Source organism: Muscardinus avellanarius (genome assembly GCF_963383645.1).
Source record: "Muscardinus avellanarius genome assembly, chromosome: 1".
Classification (NCBI taxonomy): domain Eukaryota; kingdom Metazoa; phylum Chordata; class Mammalia; order Rodentia; family Gliridae; genus Muscardinus; species Muscardinus avellanarius.
Window position 1 is genome coordinate 104,966,865 of NC_137786.1, and position 24,591 is coordinate 104,991,455.

Here is a 24,591-nt window from a genome sequence, read left to right on the forward strand (position 1 = left end):
CCTGCCGCTTGCTTCTTTTCTGTGGTCCTGATTATTTCTGTTAAAGGTGCTATCACCATCTCTATCACCCAGGCTAAAATTCTAAAACCACAAGTGGTGGTATTTTCCCCAATTCAGTTCCTCTCCAAACCCCCTTGATATTTTTTCCCACAAGCCCTTCTCATCACTCCCACTTGTAACTAGTACAGACCCTCACTTCCTCCAGCCTGGGCCCCAGGCAGCACTCCCCGCTATAACCTCTGCTTCCCTCCACTCTGGAGACCGAGCTCTCTGCCTGCTCCTCTCTCCCCTCCATGTTTTTCCAGGCCTCCACTGTGCACAGCAGCCTGCCTCTTCAGCTCCACTGGTAGCATCTCCCTTTCTTCTGGTCCTGCTGCTCCCATGTGTAGTCCCAGGATCTACACCATTTCATTTGACTAGTTTGTCTCTTCTTCCTACCGGGCTTATTCTCACCATCTCTCCTTTATTAGGACCTCTGAGACCTGCTCAAATGCCCTGTCCTTGGAAGAACATTATCTTCCCACTTGGTGTGCTGCTGCCCTGGCCGCCGCCGCCTCCTCCTTCTCGTTCTCCTCCTCCTCCTCCTCCTCCTCCTCCTCCTCCTCCTCCTCCTCCTCCTCCTCCTCCTCCTCCTCCCCCTCCTCTTCCTCCTTCTCCTCTTCCTCCTCCTCCTCCTCCTCCTTCTCCCTCTTCTCCTCCCCTCTTCCCCTCATCCTCTCCTCTTCCTCCTCCTCCTCCCCCTCTTCCTTTTCCCCTCTTCCTCTTCTCTCCTCTCGCTCTCTCCTCTCTCTCTCTCTCACTTTCTCCCCCTCCCCTTAACTGCTTTATAAATTTCCTTGCAATCAGCCCTTAAAAATTCTGTATTTTTGAAGCATATCTCAGTAGTTAAGTGTACAAACTTGAGTCAGTCCTGTGTTTGAATACAACTTCTGAAGTTATATAAGATATGTAACAGTTTCCTTAGTGTCTCTGACTTTCCATCTTTTCATAAAATAGGGATAATGGAGCCTATGCAATCAGGCTGTTAGGAAGGTCAAATGAGATGATAGAAGTCAGTGTCAGACTCACAGTCGGCCCTCTGTTAGTTCTCTTTCTACCTTGTCTTATTAAACTGTTAACTTCTTGGGGCTGAATTTCTGTATTGTGCAGCATTCTGTGCTTCCCATAGAGAAAATAAGGAACCGCTATTAACTGAGTGTCTAATGGATTTGAAAGAACTTTAAGGAGCATTATTATAGCTAATGTTCCTACTGTGCAAATGTCTAGCATTAGAGCAGTGGCCAAGCTTGGTGCACAGCATGAACCAGGCCCCAAGAAGATTTCTGTATCCCTTCTGAGACATGAATAGTTTAAACTACAGATTAGTCAGGGAGGATTTGATGATGAAATAATTTAATTGCTTTACAGGTGGGTGGATTTTGTATTTTTGTGCACAAAGAAAATGCATTTTGACATTAGGTAAGATAATGACAGGCATTAGGTTGTGCGCAAACATCCTTCTACCATATATGGATTTGAGATTGCATCTTTAATCAGCTGAGTTGTTTTATTATCAAAAACTTGACATCTTGCCTCTCATAGACTTGTACAGAGAACCGAGTTCCACCTCCATGATGAAGGTGGTGCCACTATCCCTTGGAGCACTGGTGGGCTGGTGCTGCACGGCAGCCGTGTAGATTGGTTTTAACCCCGAGGCCCCGCTGACCCCTGAGCCATGCCTGTGCATTGGCGTGCTGGCCTGTCCACTTGCCGGGCTTCCCCAGCTAGATGGCCTGGCGCTCCTGCTGCTCCTTCAACACAGGTGCTCTTCCATCTCCTCTTTCTGAGGCTGCCTTCATTTCTGGTCATTAACTCCACAGTTCATCATGCTGAGAGGTCCAGAGAGGTTAGGAGACTTGCTTGAGGCCATGGTGGTTTTTTTGGAAAGGCTGTGTGTTTCCAGAGTCTATTGTACACAGGCATGCGCCTCCTCCCCCTCCCCATTTGGAAAGATGATTCACTTTGGCCAGAAGATAGAAATTAGAATGTGTTCTAGCAATTCTTCGGATTTGCTAATTGCTCTCTCCTGCCAGAGCTTGATAAAATAATGATACGCATTTGTGCTAGAGAGTTCTGTGGGTTTTCTGTGATGAGGCAGGTAATGCAGAGAGAGGTATGTAGAGAAATGTTAAATGAGAAAAGAAAGGGTCTAGTGAGTGAGGTAGGTGCAGGGTACAGCTATCGGGGGATGGTTTACCAGGTAGGGTTCACAACAGCCAGACATAGTTGGCAAGTGACAGGTGTCAGGTGGGAGTCATTCAGCTTTGGACATGTGGGAAATTCACACAGGTCAGTGGGTATTGTCGAGAGAAAGCCATTGTTCTCTGGGGACATTGCACTGACCCTCCTCAAAGCATTGCCAGACTTGTCTTTACCAAGTGCAACTGTTGCCAAGTGCCTTGATTCGAAGGCATTCTTGGGTGTGTAAGTCAGCCTGGCAGGATCTGGATTCTTTAAACTATCCTTTGGGGATCTCCAAAGCTCAGAGAGTTTGGTTTCTTCGGGGACATTATTTTGGCATAGATTTACTTTACTTTGTTTTTCCCTAAGTGCATAATCATAGCAGGCCTGCTATTAATACGGACACCTATGGCTTGGAACCACAGAGATTCTTATCCACATCTCACGTGTTGATGCGTTTTGGCTGCTTGCTCCCTGTGCATTGCCAGAAGCTGGATTGGCTGCACTTGATTTGGTGGAGTGGACTGGATGGGGCCAGTGGGCAGATTCTGATCCACAGGAGGTCTGTGGTTCCCTGGACCCCTGTCTTCTTTACAACCATGATCTCATCCAGTGTTTGTATCTCAAAGACCAACAAAATCCAGAAGTTAACCAGAGTCCTGTGTGCCACTCTGCCTGTAGCCAGGGGTTTCAGGGACTCATGCTGTCGTCTCTCCTTGTCCCACTGAAGCACCGTGACACCAAGCCCTTCCTTTGGCACAGATTGGTGTAAGAGTGAGTCTCTTGCAGAGAACTGTTGCTTAAAAACCGTTGACCTCTCTTGCTTCTTAAACTTGGTCTCTCAAGCCTCAGCAGTGGTGGAGTGCTGGTGGGGGAGGGTCAGAGAATCTGCCCAGCACAAACTGTCACTGAAGCTCCGTTTGGCTCAGAAGAATCACTTAGACTAAAAAGCGGCTTTCTGGGGCAATTGATGCACAACTTACCCTTATGGTAGTATAGATGAGGCTTTTGAAATGTACCTTTGGGAGTCAGGCTCCTGGTTTTATCTTGATGCGATCACTGGCAATTTTCCAATTTGTAAAATGAATTTAAACAATTTTTTATTTTTTTGGTGGTACTGGGGTTCCTGGAAGCCCTTCTACCTCTGGGCTACACTCCCAGACCTATTTTATACTTTTTTATTTTTGGACACAGGGTCTCTTAAGCCAGCTCGGCTGGCTTCGAACCTGCGTGATCCTCCTATCTCCGCCTCCGAAGCGTGGGGATTACAAGCGTGCGCCACCATGCCTGGCTAAACAATCATTTTGTCAAAACATTTAGGGGCTGAGCACATGGTAGGTTCTCAGTAAATACTTGTCTATCACAGTGTTGAAAATCCATCTGAAAGCTTTAAACTCCTTGTTCTGAGAATGCTGCAAGTCCTCAGTATGTGGGCACTCTTACCTTTTATACATGGTTCCACCTTTTCAGAAGGCTACAAGCCCCCAAAGAACTGGGTTATGCGTATTTTTTGTAGTGTAATGGGAAATACAAATGAATGGTACCTGGCCCATAGCAGATGTTTAATAAATCCTTCTAGAATGAGTAAATAAAACTGAACTGATAAGAACAACAGTATGGCAGGGTGTTGGGTTTGATGTAGCTTAGCATTTCTGTTAGTGTATGACTTCAGAACCTCCATCACCCAGATAGCAAGATATTGGGCAAATTACAGTTTTTGTTTGGTGGTACTGGGGTTTCTGGAAACTCTTCTACCTCTGGGCTATACTCCCAGACCTATTTTATACTTTTATTTGGAAACAGGGTCTCTTAAGCCAGCACGGCTGGCTTCGAACCTGTGTGATCCTCCTGTCTCTGCCTCCCAAGCGTGGGTATTATAAGCATGTACCACCATGCCTGGCTGGAAAATTACTTTTTGAAGCTTAATTGTCACACAAAAACTTTTTTAAATTAAATTTTATTTTTTGTGAAATCAGAGATTGAGCCTAGAGACATTCTACCTCTGAGCTACATCCTTAGTCCAATTTTTATTTTTTGTTTTGAAACAGGTTCTTACTAGGTTGTTGAGTCTCTTTATTTGTTGAGAGTCTCACTATGATCCTGTGATTCTTCTCTTTCAGTCTCCCAAGTGCTGGGATTATAGGCATGTGCCACTATGCTCTACTGACTTTATTTATTTAAATGTACAAGTATACATATACATAGATACATACATACATACATATATATGCATGTATATATATGTTTTTGTATTACTGGTGATTGAATCTGGGCTCATTCTACCTCTAAACTATACCCCCAGACCTATTTTATTTTTTATTTTGAAACAGGGGCTCACTAAATTGCAGAGGGCCTCACTAAGTTGCTGAGGCTGCCCTCAAACCTATTATCCTTCTGTCTCAGCCTCCCGAGTACTGCGAGTACAAGCATGGACTACCTTGCTGGGCTACCACTACAGTATTAGAGGAATTCTTAATGCCTGTCCCTAAAGTGTTTTACTTTTCCTAGACGATGAGCTGCTTTCACCTTGGCCTTGGACGTGGCCGCTGCCTCGTCAGGGACGCAGTGGGACTCTGCAGTGCTCCTCCTCATCTGAAGCATTGTGATCTTCCTACTGCGGTGTTAATGTTTGTAGTGTGAATTTGTTGAGTATCTGTTTCTGCTAGGTTGCAGGTTTGGGGAGCACAAGGGCTGCACTAGCTTTATTTAGTATCTTATTATTGTAGCCTACAGCCCCCAACATATAGGAAGTGCTTAGTGAAGAGTTAAAGGGTGAGCCAATGAACCTATTGCCAGAATAAATACATGGCTCTGCTAGGCCTGAATTGGAAACAAAGGAAACTGAGTTGTTTTTAGAGATTATAAATTATTTTTACCCTCAGCAGAGGGAAATCAAAGGATAAAAAGGTGTTATGGTTTGAATGTATCCTCCCAGGATTCATGTGTTGGAAAGGTAGTCCCCCGACTCATGTGTTACTGGTATGTGGTGGGGGGCTGTTGGGAGGTAGTCAGGATTTCATGACGGACGTGGGGACAAGGCATGATGACGCCAGGATGGCATTGGTATGAGAAGAAGAAGAGCCTGAGCCTGCACACTTGCTTTGTCTCCATGTGAGGCCCTTGACACAGCAAGGGGGCCTTACCAGATACTGGCGTCATGCTCCTGAACTTCCCAGGCTCCACAACTGTGAGCTGAATGAACTTCTAGTCTTTATAAATGATCCAGTCTGTGATATTCAGTTTTGTACTGAAACAGGCTAAGATAAAAAGCCTCCTAGGAGCGGAAGTACTTTAACTTCTTTACTGATGTGAGATCAAGCAGACCCTGAAGATAGGGACTCTAACATGACCTAAGTGGAGCCCATAGATGAGCATGTGGGCCTCCTCTGTCATTTTGAGACCCACTGTCTTGTGGAGGCCTAAATGTTTATGTTGGGGCTTTGCTTTTTATCTTGTTTGGTGGTGTTGCAAACTGTCCTCCTTCAGCCGCCACAGAAGGGGGCTTTGGCTGGGTGTGCTGTCAGAAGGGCCCCCCAGATTCCCCTTTTCTCCAGCTTGTGGATTTCTCTCCTTAAACCCCATCATATATGACAAATGGAATTTCCAGAGTCAGCTCCAGTTCCCTCGGAGAAAAGTCTCTCTAAAGGTGTAGAGTCACAAAAATAATAATTAAAAATGATACAACCTGCAGTGGTATGTGGTGTACGTTTTGGCAAGAGTGAAGTCAACATTTCAAAACTGTAAGTGCTGTTCACGGTGGAGGACTGGCAAAACAGGCTTTTAAAGCCCCACTGCAGAAAGGAAGGGGTGGGGTGGGAACAAGATAGAGCTTATTTGTGTTTGTGAATCTGTTTTTCCTACCTAATGGTTACGGATTCATGTAGTTACTGTTCTTGCAGATGCTAGGAGGTAGCTGTTTATCTGAGATGAAATGAGGTGAAAGTTCTGGAGATAGAGAGGGCTCAGGCATCATTTGCCTTTTTAATTTTATTTTTTAAAATTTAATTAATTAGTGTGTGTGTGTGTGTGTGTGTGTGTGTGTGTGTGTGTGGTTCTGGGGAAGGAACCTAGGGACTTTCTACCTCCAGGCTACACTCCCAGACCTATTTTCTATTGTATTTGGAAACAGGGTCTCACTAAGTTGCTGAGAGCCTCACTAAGTAGCTGAGGCTGGCTTTGAACCTGCGCAACCCTCCTGTCTCAGCCTCCCAAGGCGGGGATTACGAGCGCGTACCACCGTGCCCATCTCTTTTGCCCTTTATAAATTGTGCTCTGTATACATTTCCTCCTAGGTGCTTTGGTACCTAGATATCTACCTATCCTTCTATCTGTCCATCACTATCCATTACCTGTCATGTTGCATGCACTGTTTCTTCCTGTTATCCATCCCTCCTCCATCGTCTGTGTTATTGATTGCCTGTATGTGCTAGGCACTGTCCAGGTCCTGGGAGGCCTGAGTCATAGCCTTCTCTAATGCCAAGAAGGCACGGGCTTTATCTGCTTCTTGCCTTTGTCTCCCCAGTGATTTATTTACTCTATATTGATAACGTAGGTGCACAATACATATTTTTTTGAATAGCAGAATAAAATGAATGCTCCGTAGAGTCCAGATTACTCCTATAACAGCAGTATAGTCACAGCTGGGGGAAGTCACGCAGAAGACAGTAGTGAGGAACCAGGGCGGTTCAAATGAGCCAGTCAGGCAACTGACCCTGGACTCCGACAGGCCAAGCCGTGGTGAGCACTGGCCATGCTGGTGTGCAGGACTCCTCTGTCTGAGGAAGTGAGCATGGTGCTGGGTTCTGTGGGCGCACAGCAGGGCCTGGCCTGGGCCGTAGAGGGGTGGCTGCAGCTGTGTTTAGGTAGCCACACCTTGAATGCTGTCCTGGAAGGAGCCAGGGTAGGTGGTGTTGGTTGGAAGATGCCTGTGAGGGCGCTGCCCTGGGAAGGAAGAAGTGTGGCCTGCATGTGGAGAGAGCAAGCTTTGTTCCTTTTATGTTGTTACAGAAGCTCCATATTGGGGGCCCATGACATTCTGTAGCAATATGACTCTAAGGCCCCACTTCTTAAGAAAGGAGGTGTGCGCAGGTGTGGTGCTCACCTTTGTAATCCTAGTACTTGGGAGGCTGAGATAGGAGGATCCCTAGTTCAGGACCAGCCTTAGCACGTAACAAGACCCTGCCACAAACAAGCAAGCAAGCAAGCAAGCAAGCAAATAAACAAACAAACGGGCTGGGAATGTGGTTTGGAGGTAGAACACCCTGGGTTCAATTCCCAATACAAGAAGGAAGGAAGGGAGGGAAGGAGGAAGGAGTGTTAGCTTCCTAGGGCTTCCATCACAAATCATCACAAATTTATTTTCTCCAGGTGTCGGAAGAGCCACGTTTGCTCTGAAGACCGAGGAAAGAATCTTCCCTTTTTCGAGTTGGCGGCTCCTGGCACTCCTTGGAATTACTTGGCTTGTAACAAGCTGTGTCATTCCAGTTTCTGCGTCTGTCTTCATCTGTCCTTCTTCCTGGGTGTCTTCTCCTCTTCCTGTAAGGACACCAGTCATTGGATTTAGGGGCCATCCTCATTCTGGCCTCATTTTAACTGATTATATCTGCAAAGACCCTGTTTCTGAATAAAGTCACGTGGCGTGTTCTGGGTAGACATAGGTTTGGGGACACCATTCATCCACTGTGGGGGACAACATTGGAGCTGGTGGATCAGGCTGGGAGGCTTCTAGCAAGTCTTCCATTGATTACGGTTTCTGGTTGATGGGGGAGTGGGGCTGGGCCCAGAGCAGGGGAGGTGGCCAGAGCAGCTGGAATTCTGTCTCTGGGGAGGACTGGCTCCTGGGAACCAGTCCTTGCTGTGAGCCTGAGAGGTAGTGCTGCTCATACAAGTCCCTCGGTCACGTTCACCCCATCCTTCTCGCAGCAGGGGAACATGTCAGGGGTTCTTACTAAGCCAGGAGCACCTTGAGATAGGAGGAAGTGTCCGTGAGAGTAAAATGGCCAAAGTAATTAATGATCCGAGTGAACAATGGCTTAGGGTTTTCCGTAGTCCTCCTCTTCTCCGGGAGCAGTTTCCTGCTGCTGCTCTTGGAGGCCTGTTGCCAGGGACTTTCCGGGTCCGCAGGACATCGCTTTTCTTTTCTTTCTTGTTTCCCTGTTTTCTTAGATTCAGCGTTGTTAGTGCCTTCCAATTCCCTGATATTTAAACCTTGCTTACAGTGTCTTCCTACAACAGTGCTTCTTAAACTTACCGTGCCTAAAAATCGCACGGGAAACTTGTTAAAAGGGCAAATATCAGCCCAGCTTGGAGGCACATGCCTGTAATTCCACTACTTGGGAGGCAGAGATAGGGGGATCGCAGGTTCAAGAACAGCTTCAGTAATTTAGTGAGGCTCTCAGCAACTTAATGTGACTCTGTTTCAAAATAAAAAATAAAAAGGGTTGGGGGTGTAGCTCAGAGGCAGAATCTGCTGGTCCAATTTCCAGTCCCCCCCCCCCCACATACACACACACACACACACACACACACACACACACACACCCCAAGGGACCTGCATGAGTAGTGCTACCTCCCAGGCTCAGGGCTTTTGGTACTGGAGAGAATCCTGTTCCCAGGAGCCAGCTCTCCCCAGAGACAGAATTCCAGCTGCTTCCCCCCACCCCTGCTCACCGGCCCAGCCCCACTGCCACATAAACACAGCAGATTTCCAGATTTAATTCTCATTGTATTTCTTATTCAGTAAGTACAGGATGATCTGATTCAGGTAAAATCCAAAACCAAAATCAAGAAACACAAACCCAGCTGGGGTGGTGGCACATGCTTGTAAACCTGGCATTTGAGAGGCTGAGACAGAAGGATCACTGCAGCCAGCCTCAGCTACTTAGTGAGGCCCTTTGCGACTCAGTGAGACCCCTGTTTCAAAAAATTAAAGAATAAAAAATAGGAGCCGGGTGTGGTGGCGCACGCTTGTAATCCCCGCGCTTGGGAGGCTGAGACAGGAGGATCGCACAGGTTCGAAGCCAGCCTCAGCTACTTAGTGAGGCTCTCGGTAACTTAGTGAGACCCTGTTTCCAAATAAAATAGAAAATAGGTCTGGGAGTATAGCCCGGAGGTAGAAAGCCTCTGGGTTCCACCCCCAGTACCAAAAAAAAAAAAAAAAAAAATAGGGCTAGGGGTGTAGCTTAAAGGTAGAATGCCCCTGGGTTCTATCCCCATTATTGAAGAAAAAAAAAAAAAAAGAAAAGAAACACTAACCCAAAGGGTATTTGTGGGTGTTGGTGTGTGTTCTCTCAAATGATTCCTGATATATAAGATGGACTTTGCAATTATCTGATGTTAATTAGCACAACTTGTCACCAGATTATATATTTAAGATTCTGGTCTAGATGTACTGTCTAGATGGACAAATGTATATTCTTCTATCATTTGCTGGTAGGCAAAGTGGGTTTAAAATAGAATGAATGGTACCTTGAAAAACTCACGGGCATCTTACTGGATGAGGAAGAACTTGAGTGGGGTCTGTCATGTTTGTGGGTTTAAGACTAGGCCTAGGAAGTGGGCTTCTGATTGTATTCAGAGAGAGGGTACTAGGAAAGCTGCTTTGTCTTGCTTTCTGTGACCCAGCTTACCTTCCCTGTAAAAAGTGAATTGCAAGGCTGGGTGTGGTAGTGCACGCTTATAATCCCCGCGCTTGGGAGGCAGAGACAGGAGGATCGCGCAGGTTCGAAGTCAGCGTGCTGGCTTAAGAGACCCTGTTTCCAAATAAAAGATATAAAATGGTCTGGGAGTGTAGCCCGGAGGTAGAAGGGCTTCCAGGAACCCCAGTACCACCAAAAAAAAAAAAAAAAAGTGAATTGCATGGGTATGGCTTGTAAGTTTTCTGACAACTCTTTTTTATTTTGGGACTGGGGATTGAACACAGGGATGCTTTTCCTCTGAGCTAGACTCAAAGCCCTTTTTATTTTTTATTTTGAAATCTATAAGTTGTTCAGGCTAGCCTTGAACCTGTGATATTCCTGCTTCAGCCTCCTAATTACTGGGATTCTAGACATGCTTTACCCTGCCTGGTCAGACTGAATTCTTAAAAAAAAAAAAAGTCATGTTCTTACTCGTGTATTTGTTTATGTATTTAAGTCATTATTGAGGGCTTATGACATACCAGGGTTGTGACTATTATCCTCTTATGATCAAAAGTCATAGTTATTGCCTGCCTGGAGTTTATAATGTCACCAGGAAAGTACACATTAAATAGTCACTCAAATCAAAGCAAATTGGGAAGGGAAATTATAGGGACGAGGAGAGCCTACTCCTGGGGGTGGATGGGGAAGCTCAAGAGGAGGCTGTTCCCGAGGAAGTGACCCTTCAAAGTGGGGCCTGATGGGCAAAGTGGCTGTACCTTGGGGGGTCAGTTCCTAGGCTGAGGAAGCTGACAGCCCATGCTTTGTGGCTAGAGGATATGAAGGTTGGCCTCTGGGGCGGACCCAAGGGGAGGTTAAGGCTGGTGGATTGGGCAGACGATGCAGGTTCTGTAGGCTTTGGTCAGGTTAATTTGAGGGGACTGGGAAGAGTTACAGGTGGAGAGGGGGTGGAAGTACAGTGACAAGACCAGATCTGCCTTTGAATAGGTCATCTGGGCAGCTGAGTGACAGGTGAGCCAGACGGAAGTGGGGAGGCCAATTTAGGAGAGCAGGCCGGAGAGGGTGGTGATGCAGCAGGGATACAGGTTTTCCCCAAGGCACCGGAGGATGGAGAAGAGAGGTGAATGAGGTAGAAAAGCAGTCTTAGGGTGTTCCTGCACCAGATTGGCTACTTAATCTGTGGAGCCTCTTGTGTAAAAAAACAAACATAAATGCTATTAAAGATATAAAATAGAAAGCTGCTTTCTTTCCTGGTCTCTCTGTTGACTTGTGGTATTTTAAGTTTCCTATTTAATATGTGAGAATGCCAGTGCTGATCCTAATATCCTATATGGGGGGGGGATGGGAAGGGAGCCAGGGGAAATCTCACCAAGTGCTGTGTGCATGTGTGTCACTATCCGTGTGGACTCTATTATACAAGGCACCAATAAAAAACTTCTCGTTTAATGTTCTAGAGAAGAACAATTACTAATATGAATGTTCTAATCATTTTTATATTTAACAATGCCGGTTTTGAATGTGTACATGTAAGATCATCTGACTTGTATGCCAAATCCCTGGAATCATCCGATTCATATTCATACCTCATGTGCATTTATTTTCTTCTTCCAAGCACAGTGGAGATGCTGCACGAAGGATTCGAGCCCGTTCTTTCCCTTCCTCAGTGCACTTGGTGCACTCTGCCTTCGTGGTGCTGATGTGGGACGGAAAGGAGAGGAGCTGTGGGTTGCTGGCTCTCTCCTGTCCTGTGTTGACAGGGTCAGCATCAGCGATTGGCTTCTCCAGGGATATAACTGGAGTGAGAAAGGCTACAAAGAATCCCCAGCACCCCACATGTGGTGGGATCCCCAGAATTCCATGCTTGTTGGCCTCAAAGCACTGTGTGCACCTGACCACAGGAACCCCCATGGGCACCATGGCACCCCAGCTGTATATGGCTCTGCTCACACACCTATTTCACTGCCTCACTGAAGTCCACTTAAAACACACACATCCATAGTTAAAATTTCAAGACAGCTACAGCAGAGCATGGGGCCCGGTGGCCTCCTGAGCACGGGGCCCTGCACAGCGCCCAGGGTGATGCCCACGCCGCAGCTGTCCTGCCTGTGTGTCAGAGGAGATTACCTGGGGCAGCCCTCGCCCAGGCCTGGGGGACAGGGGTGCTTGGCTACCAGACACTAGAGGCAGCTGTGCCTCCTGTGAGAAGCCCGATTTCCAGATGGGTTTCCAGAAGTCCTCACTGGAGCCGTTTATTTGCTCCAAGTGCCAGCAGCTGAATCTGGGTCTCTGTACAAATCAGGCCCTCAGCAGAGCTGTGTTCCTACTGGGTCACATGGCTTTAGAAATAAAAACAAGATTGACACATTTTTTGAAAAAACAAAACAAAAACTCCAGCTTCAGAATTGTGATTTTTTTTTTTTTTTTGCGATATGGGGGTGGGGTGGAAGCCAGGGGCATTCAACCTCCAAGCTATACCCCCAGCCCTTTTATTTTTTTATTCCTTATTTTGAAACAGGTTCTCACTGAGTTGCAGAGGGCCTCACTAAGTATCTGAGGCTGTCTGTGAACTGCGATCCTCCGTTCTCAGCCTCCCAAATGCTGGGATTATAAGCGTGCGCCACCGTGCCCGGCCAGAATTGTGATTTTTAAGTTGAATTGTGGTGTTCCCTCTTCCCACCCTACTGTCAGCAGAGTTCTCCGGCCATGAGCACTCACCGCTGTCTTTGGGAATGTTTGGGAACTCACTGTCAGGAATTCAAAGTCCATCTTGCTCCAGGGAGCTCTGCCTTTGTGATCTGCAGCAATTCCATTGTTGGTACTTGGCACTAGATGTTCTGAAGGCTTAGGTAATATCAGGTCTCAAGCTCAAGCGTGCATAATAACTGCCTGGGAAGCCGAGTCCTGGGTCCTGGCCCCAGACATTTTGATTAGGGCAGCTAGGTGGGCCCCCTAGGAGAACCTGTCACAAATGGTGCTATATTTTGAGAAACCCCCATCTTTGGCCTCTCAAATTCTGTGGCCCCCTGGGGCAAGGGGGTACAGTGAGGGCTTACTGGAGCATGGTTTCTTACTTGGGCTGGGGAGGCTGTGGTGTTGGGTAAGGAATCAGGGAGGCAGGAAGCTGGGGTTTCTTTGAGCAGGGGAGTGAGTGCCCACCGGTACCTCTCTGCCAGGTTTGGGGGGACAGACTCTTCTGAGGTGCACCAGGGAAGTGGTTCAGGACACAGGGAATAAAATAAAACGAAACTAATTTGTGAGAATGTTATTAGGTGTGGCACTGTTCAGAACTGCCAGGTACTTTTCTAAAAAAAAAAAAAAAAAATTCTCCAGGAAGCATTCATTTAATCCTGGGGGAGACAAACAGCTTTGCCTTTTTTAATTGAATTTTTCTGGTGCCGAGGAGCTGCTGCCTGCTTCCTGTGGCATTAGTGTCAAGGAGCGCCTGAGCTGTGCCCAGGGATTAGGCTGATTTGGTTTAGATCCTATTAATGCTGCAGGGATCGGCGTGGGAAGTGGGATGGAGGGCGAGGGGAGGTCAGTGCTGTGGGGCCTAGAGAAAGGTGGGAGGCGGACATTGTTCTCTCCTCTTCACAGACATAAGTCAGCCAGGCACTTTATTTGTTACATTATAAAGTGTCTCATACTGATACCTATGGTTTATTGAGTGCAGGCCAGGCCCAGGCCTAAGTACTTCCATGCATCATCTCTCTTCAGGCAGGCTCCTTGGGAGGCAGGCTTCCTTTTGGCTCTTTTTTACACAGTACAGGGACCTTGTAAATGGCTGAGATGAGATCTTGCATCCCAGGAGACTGTTCAGACTGGGGCATCTGGGCCTGTTTGGCTAGGAGACCCCAGGCTGTGTTTTCCTTACCCTCGAGCTTGCTCGGCTGTTCATAAGAACCTGGGAGGGGTGTCTGGTTTCCTATATAGCTCTAACTTCTGCTGCCTATGACTTTCTGAGTTAACCACTGCTGAATTTCAGTTAAGCAAGCCCTGATTCTTTGGGCTGGGGTTACTTTTTTTTCCCTTTGTCTTTTGCTGGAAAATGTTCAGGGGTAACAGGGAGGTGATAGGCCTTGACATCTCCATTCCTGCTTTTCAAGTAAGTTTCTTACTTGCCTGGATTTGTTGAGTGCAGATGTGATTGCAAAGGTCCTAGAACAGGCAGGTCTGAGGGTGTGAACGGGAGGTTATAGAACTTAGAGATGCTGGGTTGTTCATTCACAAAGTCATAACTCCAACATAAAGACTTCGGAACAGAAACGGCTGTAGTCTCTGATGATCTAGAGACAAGTTAATGTGGCTGAAAATCCATTATCAACCCTAATATACTATTTTGTAATCTCTTTGGCATTTAAAAGCTTTTCAGTTATTTTGCTAAATCTCTGAGAAGATATTTCTGAGGTAGCAATGTTTTCCTTTCATACTATGCACAAAGGAGGGCTCAGAAAGAGAACACAGTGTCTGGGCACCTCGGACTGGTAGCACAGAGATGTGCAGCTGTGTAGTTGAGTCCAGGATTTACATGTGGGCTCTTGGGTTCTGTCTCTGCAAACCTGGGACCAGCAGAGTGGTGCTGCTCCAGTTTTTCTTCTCAGTTTTTCTGGCTCTTTGTCCAAGTCTTCGATTTATTGGCAAGGCTTTTCTTGTACTTAGTAATTCTCTTCCAAGAAGGTCTAGCTTTTGCTGTAAGTTTATGACCATAAATTTGCAGATGGTACACGTCACCCTCTTAATCTAATTGAGCCAGCACATCACTGTGAAGACATCATTTTATTTTGGGGGTATTAGTTGCTATGGTTATTTGCTGAGACTAACAGAGTCTGTGTTTCCTCAATTGGATTTTTGGAAATTGCACTCTGAGAATGACATAGAGGTATTCCTGCTGTAGGAATATCTAGTAGATAGTCTCACTATTAAAAAAAAAAGGCTCAGAAAAGATACTTGGGGTGGAATTTTATTTCAAGCACTGGTTCAGCCCCTATCTTTTAAATGTGTTATCTATTGCTGGATGTCCTAAGCATCTTTCTCTGGGTTTGCATGTATGGTAGTGTTGCAGGATGGAGCCTGTTTGTGATTCTTCCTCCAGGTTCTATTCTGCCTGCAGCAGTTTAAGTGCTTTCAAGGAATTCATTCATTTGAGGCCTTGTATGTTCCAGGCACTGTGCTGGAAGCACAAAGCAGCTCTGACTTTTGCTCTCAGGGTCTTGGGTGAGAGTCCAGCATTCTTGACATCACCAGAGATCCTGTTTACACACACAGACTCTGGGGCTCACTGGCCCACTGGGTCAGAATATGCATGGGGGTTGTTAAAGCTTGATAAGCCCTGCTGTAAGGGAAGGACAGTCCGAAGCAAAACAAATCTTAAAGCCCTGGCCAGGCCCCCCACTGCTCCACCGTGCTCCGTGGGTATCCAGCATCATTGTCACACTGTGGTATGGAGAGAGAGGAACACTTTTGTTCTCTTGGTTACCCTCCCTGGTCTGCCCCATCTGTCCCAGTCTGACATTTTCATCCTGCAGAAACCTAGGTAGCACCTGTATGATCTCTTTATGTTCATCCTTCTCCATTCTCCATTTCGTGTGTGTGTGTGTGTGTGTGTGTGTGTGTGTGTGTGTGTGTGTATGTGTCTGTGTGTCTGTCTGTCTGTCTCATTGAACCCAAGCTGAGCTCCTAGCCCTTATTTTTTTATTTTGAAATGTGGTCTTCCCTACATTGTTGAGGCTAGCCGCAAACCTGCAATGCTCCTGTCTCAGCCTCCTAGGTGCTGGGATTACAGGTGAGCACTGCACCTGGCCCCGTCCTCCTTCCAAAAATGTGTCTCCCTGCGAGCCCTGCACAAACCCACACATCTCATGTCCCTTTTGCACACTTAGTCTTTCGTCTCTGGCTGGCTGCCTCCCAGGCAACTGACAAGAGGGACTTGATGGTACTACTCGTTCCTGATGCATTTAAAGGCCCCACTTGAGTTTAATCAACTTCTCAACAAGAAACCCACACTGCTTTGAGTTAGTTTGGTGAAAAGAATTGTAGTATTTTTTTGTTTTTCTTCATGGTGTTGGGGATCCATCCATCCCCCAGCCTTGCACAGGCCAGGGCAAGCACTACCACTGAGCCCCTACACTCCGCCTGTGGCACTTAATCCAAGGATTCTGTCCACCTTTCACCTGCCAGGGGTGAAAGGAAATTGCACATTTGTAGGTGCCTTTCGCTTTTCTAAGTGTCTGAGGAAAACCTTCAAATGTGTTTTTGTAGCTCACTGGAATAGGGTTATTTGGTTAGCTTTGTGACTCAATGAGGCAAAAATGGCTTAATTCTTATGCTAATTAGGAGTCTCCTTTCCTTGATCTCTTCTCTCTTACCTGCTGGTAAACTTCCATTCTGCCTCTGCTCAGGAGGCAGGTCAGCACCCGAAGGCTGCCCTGCTCTCGGCCCCTCTATTCTTCTTTTCTTTTTCTTTTCATTTTTAATTCTCAGGGAAACTCCGTGAAGTCCATATCATCTCATGGTTCCAGAGGCGTTGAGTGATGTGACTGAAGTCACAGAGCTAGGACATGAGGGCTTGAATTCATGTTTGTGGAGCTCAGGCTTTTGAAGTGTTTCTGACTCTGTGTGTGTGTGTGTGTGTGTGTGTGTGTGTGAGAGAGAGAGAGAGAGAGAGAGAGAGAGAGAGAGAGAGAGAGAGACAGACAGACAGACAGACAGACACTTGGAAATACCCTCTTTTTTGCACCCTTATTTGCTCAGTCCTTTGCAAAATGGGTGTCTTTGTTTTAACTAAGCAAATAGCAGTTTTCCTTGAGGGACCTTTTCTTATACTGACCTTCTGCTGTCTTATCACATCTTGGGGCAGCATGTGGATATGTCTGTCTCAAATGCAGCACTTCCATTCTCTGTGTCCAATTTCTGTTTCTGCATCTGTGCTGAGCAATTCAGGTTTAGGACTGGGCTTTTTAGAGCTCCAGTTTTTATCATCTGATGCTGATGAAGTCACTTGATGATGCTGTGGTCAGGAATTTAGCAAATGTTTATTAAGTAGCTACTATATGACATACTCTGTCATTAAACATGTTCTGGGCTGGGGATATAGCTTCAGTGGTAGAGTGCTTGTTTAGAGAGAGAGAGAGACAGAGAGACAGACACACAAAGAGAGAAGATAAATGAATATGAATGAATCTCTTCCATCACATACACAAAAAGTTATTTCCTCATTTAAACGCTCAATGTTATTATAAGGATAATATAAGCTAATATTTATAATACATAAAAGCATGCTGGGTGTGGTGGCACATACTTGTAATCTCAGCATTCAGGAGGCGGAGACCTGAAAATTGTGGTTCGTGGACAGCCTCAGCTACTTAGCAAGGCCCTTCACAACTCACTGAGACCCTGTTTCAAAATTAAAAGACTAAAAAATAAGGCTGGAGGTGTAGCTCCAAGGTAGAATGCCCCTGGGTTCCATCCCCAGTAACACACACAAAAAAAGCATATAAATAACATATAACCACATAGGTATATTGATATCTATACAAATGTAGTTTGTAAATATGTATAAATATAAAATATGTAGATGGTATAATTATACTTTCTATTTACAATTCAGTGTATATAATGACGGTGCTACTGATCATTCCTAACAAGACTTGGAATTTTCAGTAGTGAGCAGAGCTTCTTTGAATCCTGCAAACACTATCTCCTGGCTGCTCAGGGTGTCTGTGTGTGTCTGGTCCTGGGTGGGGTGGGGTGAAGGGTTAATTCCTCACCTCAGGCACTCAGGAACTTAGGATCAGGGTCCTTGACTTCCTTGGCAGAAAAGAATTTCAGTGTGCCAGTCAGGGACAAAGAGAAAAGTTGACTTAGGGAAGCAGGGAATACACATTCAAAAGAGAATGCAGGCCAACTTGAGGAAGGAGCCACTCTGGGGTATTCACAGTTCTTTTTATAGGGGTATTCACAGTTATTTTATAGGAAATGCCTGTTAGAGGGTAGGTAGGGTCACATGGCAGGGGAGGGAGTCTGGTCCCCCTTTCCTTAGAATTCTCAGGTTCCCAACATTTAATTGGTGGGAGCTGGGTGATGCCTGGGCTTGACCAATAGTCAGATATTTTTAGGGATCCTTTGCTTACCAAGCCTTTCAAGAATCTCAGGTGAGAAAATTGGCCATTATGAGTAAAAGTATGGCCTGAAAATTGAGGATTTTTGCCTAAGAAAGACCAGGCTCTGATGGCGAAGATCTAGATTTTAAAACTACAGTTTTCCTTTTTTCCAATTTGCCTCCTTTTTACCTATTATTTTTATTTTTCCTACCCTACCACATGTGCACAAGTCCAGGTTGAACAGTGTCCTTTCAACCTTCATTTATAGTTTTGTGTGTATAGATTAGATCCTTCTAAGTTCAATTCCATTTAAGGACATGAGATCTATTCATGCTATCATTTTATTTCTTTGAGTATACTAATACCAGCTTCTCAAATATTTGCGCAAATTAGGTGACACGGTATAGGTAAGCGTTTCAGGGTAGAGGGACCAGGTTTCTTAACACCACCACTCCTTAGCTGTGTGACATTCAGCAGGTCATTAGCCTTTCCAGGTCTCAGTTTTCCCGTCGGCAAAATGGAGCTGACAGTATCTCCTCTATAGAATGAGTATGAGGATGGAATGGTTTAGCATATTCAGTAGGTGCATATGACACAGTAATTGATAAAATAATGCGTGCTCATAGCTATTTTGATGTGCATTAAGGTTTGGGACTCCCACATTTTTGGGGGAAGCATTTCCATGTAAACTCATTCAAAACCTCCTCCTGGAAAGGGCGACAGCCTTCCATGTTCTGCCTGATTTTGTTTTTAAAATCAACTCTGAAAATTTCATTAGCCTTAGTGCTCTGGTTGAAGAAATAAATTCTCCAGAGTCAGCGCTGGCCATGGCCTCATTTAGGAGATGCAGTTTTAGGGAAACGGCTTCAGGAACAGCATGCAGATGTGTAATTAAAACGCACATCGTGTACTGTGCGTGGCTGATATGCTTGGTGGGCATAGCCTGCGCGGTGGCCAGACGAGAGTCTGCCTCAGCTAGACGTGAAAGTACAGGAGCCATGTTGGCGGTGGGTGACTTCATCCCTCCTCCTCCCTTAGAGCACTTATACCCATATGGAGGCCAGGCCCTCCACAGTTGTGGATTGAGCACCCTGGGACATCTTCCTTCTCAGGTCTGTCTTCACCAAGCCACAGGGTCTGTCCTCAGCACTGCCTTGGAGGCTGGCTCTGTCCTCCTTGAGACACACAACCTCTGATATGGTTGACTGCCACCTAGTGGCCACAGGTAAAGTGTGCTTCACAGAAAAGTTTTTGTTTGGTATTGAGATTTGAACACAGCTGTTTTTTGTTTTTTGCTTTTTTTTTGTTTTTGTTTTTTGTTTTTTTTTTGGTAGGGGCGCAAGCTGTGGAATGGCATTTAAGGAATCATCATTTGATTTTTATATACCTAAGCACACTGACCTAGGTTTAAAATGCCACATGCTGAACTGGGGAGTGGCAAACAGGGGGAAATGCCTCTCTCCCAGCTCAGTTGCTGATAGCATGTGTTTGCTTGCTTAGGTGGGCAGAGGGAAGAGAGGGGTCTGGAGGCCCTTTCTTATTCTGCTTTGATCCCAGGCTTGGAAATATGTTGGGGCTGGAAGAGAGCACATAGTTTGGATGGATACTAAGAGAGTCTGTAATTGATTTTCCCAGGTCCCTGCTATGGAGAAGCTTTTACTTAATGCCTCTGTGGGTGGTGCTTCTCCCTGCAGCCTTGTGGGAATGCTCCTCAATGGACAACATTAGACAGGTGGTCCCCTGTTGATAAGTTCACTTCTACACATGCTGAGCCCCACCAGACTTAAGAGCATTGGAGAGCATGACCTGGCTCAAGCCTTTTTCCCTTGTCCAACATGGAGTTGGGAGGCTCACCTTTAGTGAAGGCTGATGGATGTGTGGAATGTCCAAAATGCCCAACTTCCCTCCTCCTGCTGTCCTTTATGCAACACCTGCCCTCATTCAGGCAGTGTATGGGGTTTGGGGGATATGGTGGTAATCAAGAAGGGACATGATCCTGCCTGTATGGAACTTGCTACTAGGAGACATTAATCAGAAAATTACCTGAACAAATATAAAATTATTATGAAAAAGAGGTGCATAGTACTCAGGAGAGTATAAAGTAGAATCAGGTTTGGCCTGTTTAGAAAAGTTAGAGAAGGCTACATGGGGGAGGACACCTTTGAGCCGAGCGCTGCAGACAGAGTGGCACATGGTGGCAGGTAGGAGTAGGGAGTGCACCAGCATACAGAGGCCAGGGAAGGAGGCGGTGAGGTCACACTCGGGTCTCAGGAGGGGCTTGACTCTTCATCCTCAGACCTCTGGGAATACCACAATGGGTAGAGAATGACAGAAGGCGGTGTGGGGAGATCAGAGAGGAGGCAGTTGCAGTTGCCAGGCAACTGGGGATATTTGGGTTAGGGGTTACTGATAACGATGGGTGATAGAGCGGGCAGAACTAATAGATGCTTAGGAGGAAAAATGGATGGGCTAGGGAATGCATGCTGGGCATGAAACAGACCAGCCTGTCAAGGATGACACACAGGTTCCCTTTATCTCTTTTGGCTGGTGTGTGTGTGTGTGTGTGTGTGTGTGTGTGTGTGTGTGTGTGTGTGTAACTGAGGAGTGAACCCAGAGGTATTCTACCTTTGAGCTACACCCCAGCCCTATTTTTAGTTTGTTTTTTTTTTAAATTTTGAAACAGCGTCTCACTAAGTTGCAGAGGGCCTCACTAGGTTGCTGATACTAGCCTTGAGCCTGAAATTTTCCTGTTTCAGCCTTTTAAGTTCTGGATTATAAGCATGTACCACTATGCCTAGAAGGCTAGCTGTTTTGGGAAGAGGATAGGTGGAGAGACAGTTTGGTTTTGAGTGTGCAGAGATTTACCTGGGAATGAGGCTATGGAGTATACTGGAGTCTTTTGAGGACTTGTGTCCATCTCTGGGTCTTCTGTAGTGACACAGGCACTCCACCCAGTCAGGTCAGTATAGCAGGTTTGAGGGTCATTTTCCAGCCCCAACCTGGGCACTCTTTATATATTATGATAAGAAGCTGCTCATAAATAGTTCCAGAATCATTCCAAATACAGTGTGAAGAGGGACAGGGAATAAGTTGTAATTGGCCATTGGAGACAGGAGAGATCAGCCAAGCCTGGCAACTTGGTATCCTTGTACTTGGCAGAGAGAGAGGTCAATCTTATTGCAAGTTCTTACCTTCTCAGTTGGTTGTTATTAACCATAAGCACTTTCTAAGTCTAGAGAGAAAGATGTGACTAAATAGCAAAAAAACTTAAATTGAAAATGTATGCAACTTGGGTAACTTTGGAGGTCACAGAAAGACAGTAGATATACTGGAAAAATATAATTGTAAGGTTATCTTGAGTTCTGTATTATGTGGGTGTATATGTGTGTGCACATTTGTGTGTGCATAATTATGTTAAGTTTTACGCAAGAAGAAAAATGGCTTGATTGTGGTAATGCTAAAAAAAACTTTTGTAAAATGGATATAGATCATATTTTTTAAAATTGTGATAAAACAGCTGGGCATGGTGGTACACGCTTATAATCCTAGCATTCAGGAGGCTAAGACTGGAGGATCGTGGTTTGCGGACAGCCTCAGCTACTTAGTAAGGCCCTCCACAACTTAGTGAGACCTTGTTTCAAAACAAAGAAAAAAAAATAGGGAAGGGAGTGTAGCTCGGAGGTCGAATGCCCCTGGGTTCTATCCTCAGACCTCAAAAAAATGTGATAAATCTTGTTTTAGGGACAGAAAGATCACACTTGGATTAGATTCTTGTAAACTCTGTGAGGATTAGTAATTGCTGAGATAGAGCCTGGCATTGCCAGGAAAGGAAGGGTACCTCGGCCCTGAGTGAGCAAGTCTCTTAAAGTCCAGACTTGTAGCAATGTCTATATCCGTATTCTCTGGATCCTCACTCAGGCAGATCCTTGTCCTTCCAAACGTGGGCAGTGACCTTTGCTCTGCTCCGGCCAGCACTCTGCTTTTCTAGCAACAGATGTTCTATAGAGTAAGCACCATTGACTCTGTGTAGCTCCTTGCTATTCTTGCACAGCCTGGGTGAGTGGGGCCACAGCGCCTGGCATGCTTCCAGTCCCTGCACCGGCCTCTCCCACCCTTCCCACAGACTGTGCAAGTCAGAGTCCTGTGTACATCAGACCAAAAGCTCCAGAAAGAAATCTTTTGGGGTGCTGCACATCCAGGCTGATATTCTACATAAGGCACCACGATCCTTTTGGGTTGAAATGCATAAGAAGCAATGGTTTTGGGTATTTTCACTTAGATGTCTCCTCCATTGTCCCAAGGACCATGCGGCGGGTATCCTAACCCGTTAAGTCTTGTGTCTTCAATTCTGTGATTGTGTCAACAAAATTGACACAGGTACATTAAAATAGGTTGGAAATAATAATCTAGAGATTATATATATTAATTGATATTAATTATATATTCTTATTTTTATTATGTGGTTATATTCTTATATACTGTACACTATATTTAAGTTTTTATGGGTGTCCCACCTCTGGGATCATGGGACAAAATGAGTTAGTGGGGTGAGCCTGCATGGTGTTCCCACATGCTCCGAGGGTCTCAGTCTGGCACACTGACGGAGTCACAGGCACTTCTTGGTGGCTGTGTCCTCTTATGTCAACCCTTTGATTTCTCTGAGCTGTACACATGGTGGCCATGTTGAGCTGCCCTGGGTCCTGGTTTGGAGGGTTCACATGTTGGAGGGAAGAGCAGGGTCTGGCTGTGTGCAGAGGGCATACACCGTGTGCCTTTCTGCCTCACCAGCGGGGCTGATGGCGTCTATCAGACGACATAACTGAGGCTTTACGACCAGCCCAGGGTTAGTTGCATATGTGGTAGCTGGTGGAGCTTGAACTTAAACCCAGGAGCCAGCGGGGGCTGGGAGGAGCAGGGGGTTGGGATTAACCAGCCTATAACCAGTGCCGTACAGAATGCCAGTGGAGAAGGGAGTTCCCAGACCAAGCTGGGCATCTGTCTCAAATTCTAGGGCATGGATTCTGAACAAGCAGAACAACAGGTGTCTACTGTAGCTTCCTGGAAAGATTTCTAAGTCTGAGGTACGCTCCTTTCCAAGTTCCAGTGATTGGGACTCCTCCTCTCCCAGCTGGCCTAGAGCCTCATGGATGCAGACTCCGTACCAGCACTCAGTACTTAATCTTCCGTTGAGGGAAGAGGCCTCTTTCCCAGCTTTGCTGGCTTCAGGGCTCCTTGGGCCTGTGCGGTGGCAGGGTGTTCTTGGTGCCACTGTGGGGGTAAAGCCAGGTTGCCTCTGGCCATAAGCTACTGGGCCCTGTCCCTGGCAAAATGGGTCTTCCTGTGCAAAGACACCACAAAGGCCCCATTGTGCATTATTAGCCACTCCTCCATCTGTGCTGGTAGCTGCCCGTCAGCACAGCCTCTCAGGTGCCTGCTGGAAGCTTTCCCAGGCCTGGCATACGTTTCACCTTTTCTCTATGTTGTCAAGATGATTGTCCCACTTGAGTCTCTCTTGCCGTGTTGGGGAGGGTTGTCAGGTGGATGGAGGGGCAAGTCTGTTCCTACTCCTCACTCAGGCCTTTCTTGTGAGCCCTGATGTAGGGGACAGAATGAGTACTTGTGTACCCCTGCACCACAGTCAAAGCACTTGCATTTGGGGCTCCCAGAGGCTTCCTCTTTCCTCTGAAAGGTCACTTTTTTTCTCTTGTCTGCCTGTGGCTTCCTCTTTCCTTCTTCCCCACGTTGGGTGTTCTGACTTTCAGATGCTCTTGACTTGCCAGGGAGTGACTTGGACTGTGAGATATTCTCTTCCCGGGCTGGCCAGTTTGAAAGAAGCCTGCTTCCCCTGCCAGCATCTCTTGACTTTTGGTCAAGGACCATGTCATGGAGGTGACTGAACCAGAGGGGGACTAGAAGCGGGCTCCTGCGTTCTCCTCTTCCACTCCAACTGCCTTCTTCTTGTAGAACAAACTGCTTTGCACAAGCCCAGGTTAGCACAGTTAGCTGCTCGTTTGTCCCTGCAGCCTCGACTGTCGTGCCACCTAAAGGTATCTTGGTGGTTTTATGCCCCGTTTTCTCACTCCCCGTGGAGGGTGTGCCGGTTCCGTGCAGAAGCCCCAGCCGCAGACCTAAGAACAGCGGCATAGACTGAGCCTGGCTCCTCTACTAGCAGCCATTGCTGGATTGGATGTGGCTAGAATGCCACGCCCCCCCCCCCCCCCACACACACACATTTATTCAGGACTCACTGAGCAGGATACACTGTCAGGTCCAAGGGGAAAAAAAAAACAAACAAAACCCAAGGATGAAAAACATGACCCCTAACCTCAAGGGACAAAAGGAAAGCTAAGAAATAGAAGTGCAGAGGCTCAGGGACCCTTTCATTTTGTCGGCTGTGTTGATCTGCAAAGCCAGAATACCTCCCCTCTCCACCCATATCTTATTAAAGCCAGGCCTCATTAGCAGTTATGCCTTATATTTCTCTCCTCTGGGAATTTGAACATAATACCATTTCCCCTTCAATGAGGGTAGCGTGGATGAGGCTAATTTGAATGATTAGCCTAATCTGCAGGAAGGCTGCCCATGGAATTAAGTTAAAGCACATTTGCACCAGCAGCCTTATCTGTGGGGCCACTTAA

The 24,591-nt window shown here is 46.4% G+C and overlaps 1 protein-coding gene across 3 annotated transcripts in view; it reads left to right on the top strand.

Annotated features, from left to right (window-relative positions):
- The window catches only part of ARHGAP26 (Rho GTPase activating protein 26), a gene marked incomplete at both ends in the record, with an annotated part of 441,415 nt that overhangs the window by 89,802 nt on the left and 327,022 nt on the right, over nucleotides 1-24,591 (top strand). The window lies entirely within an intron of this gene.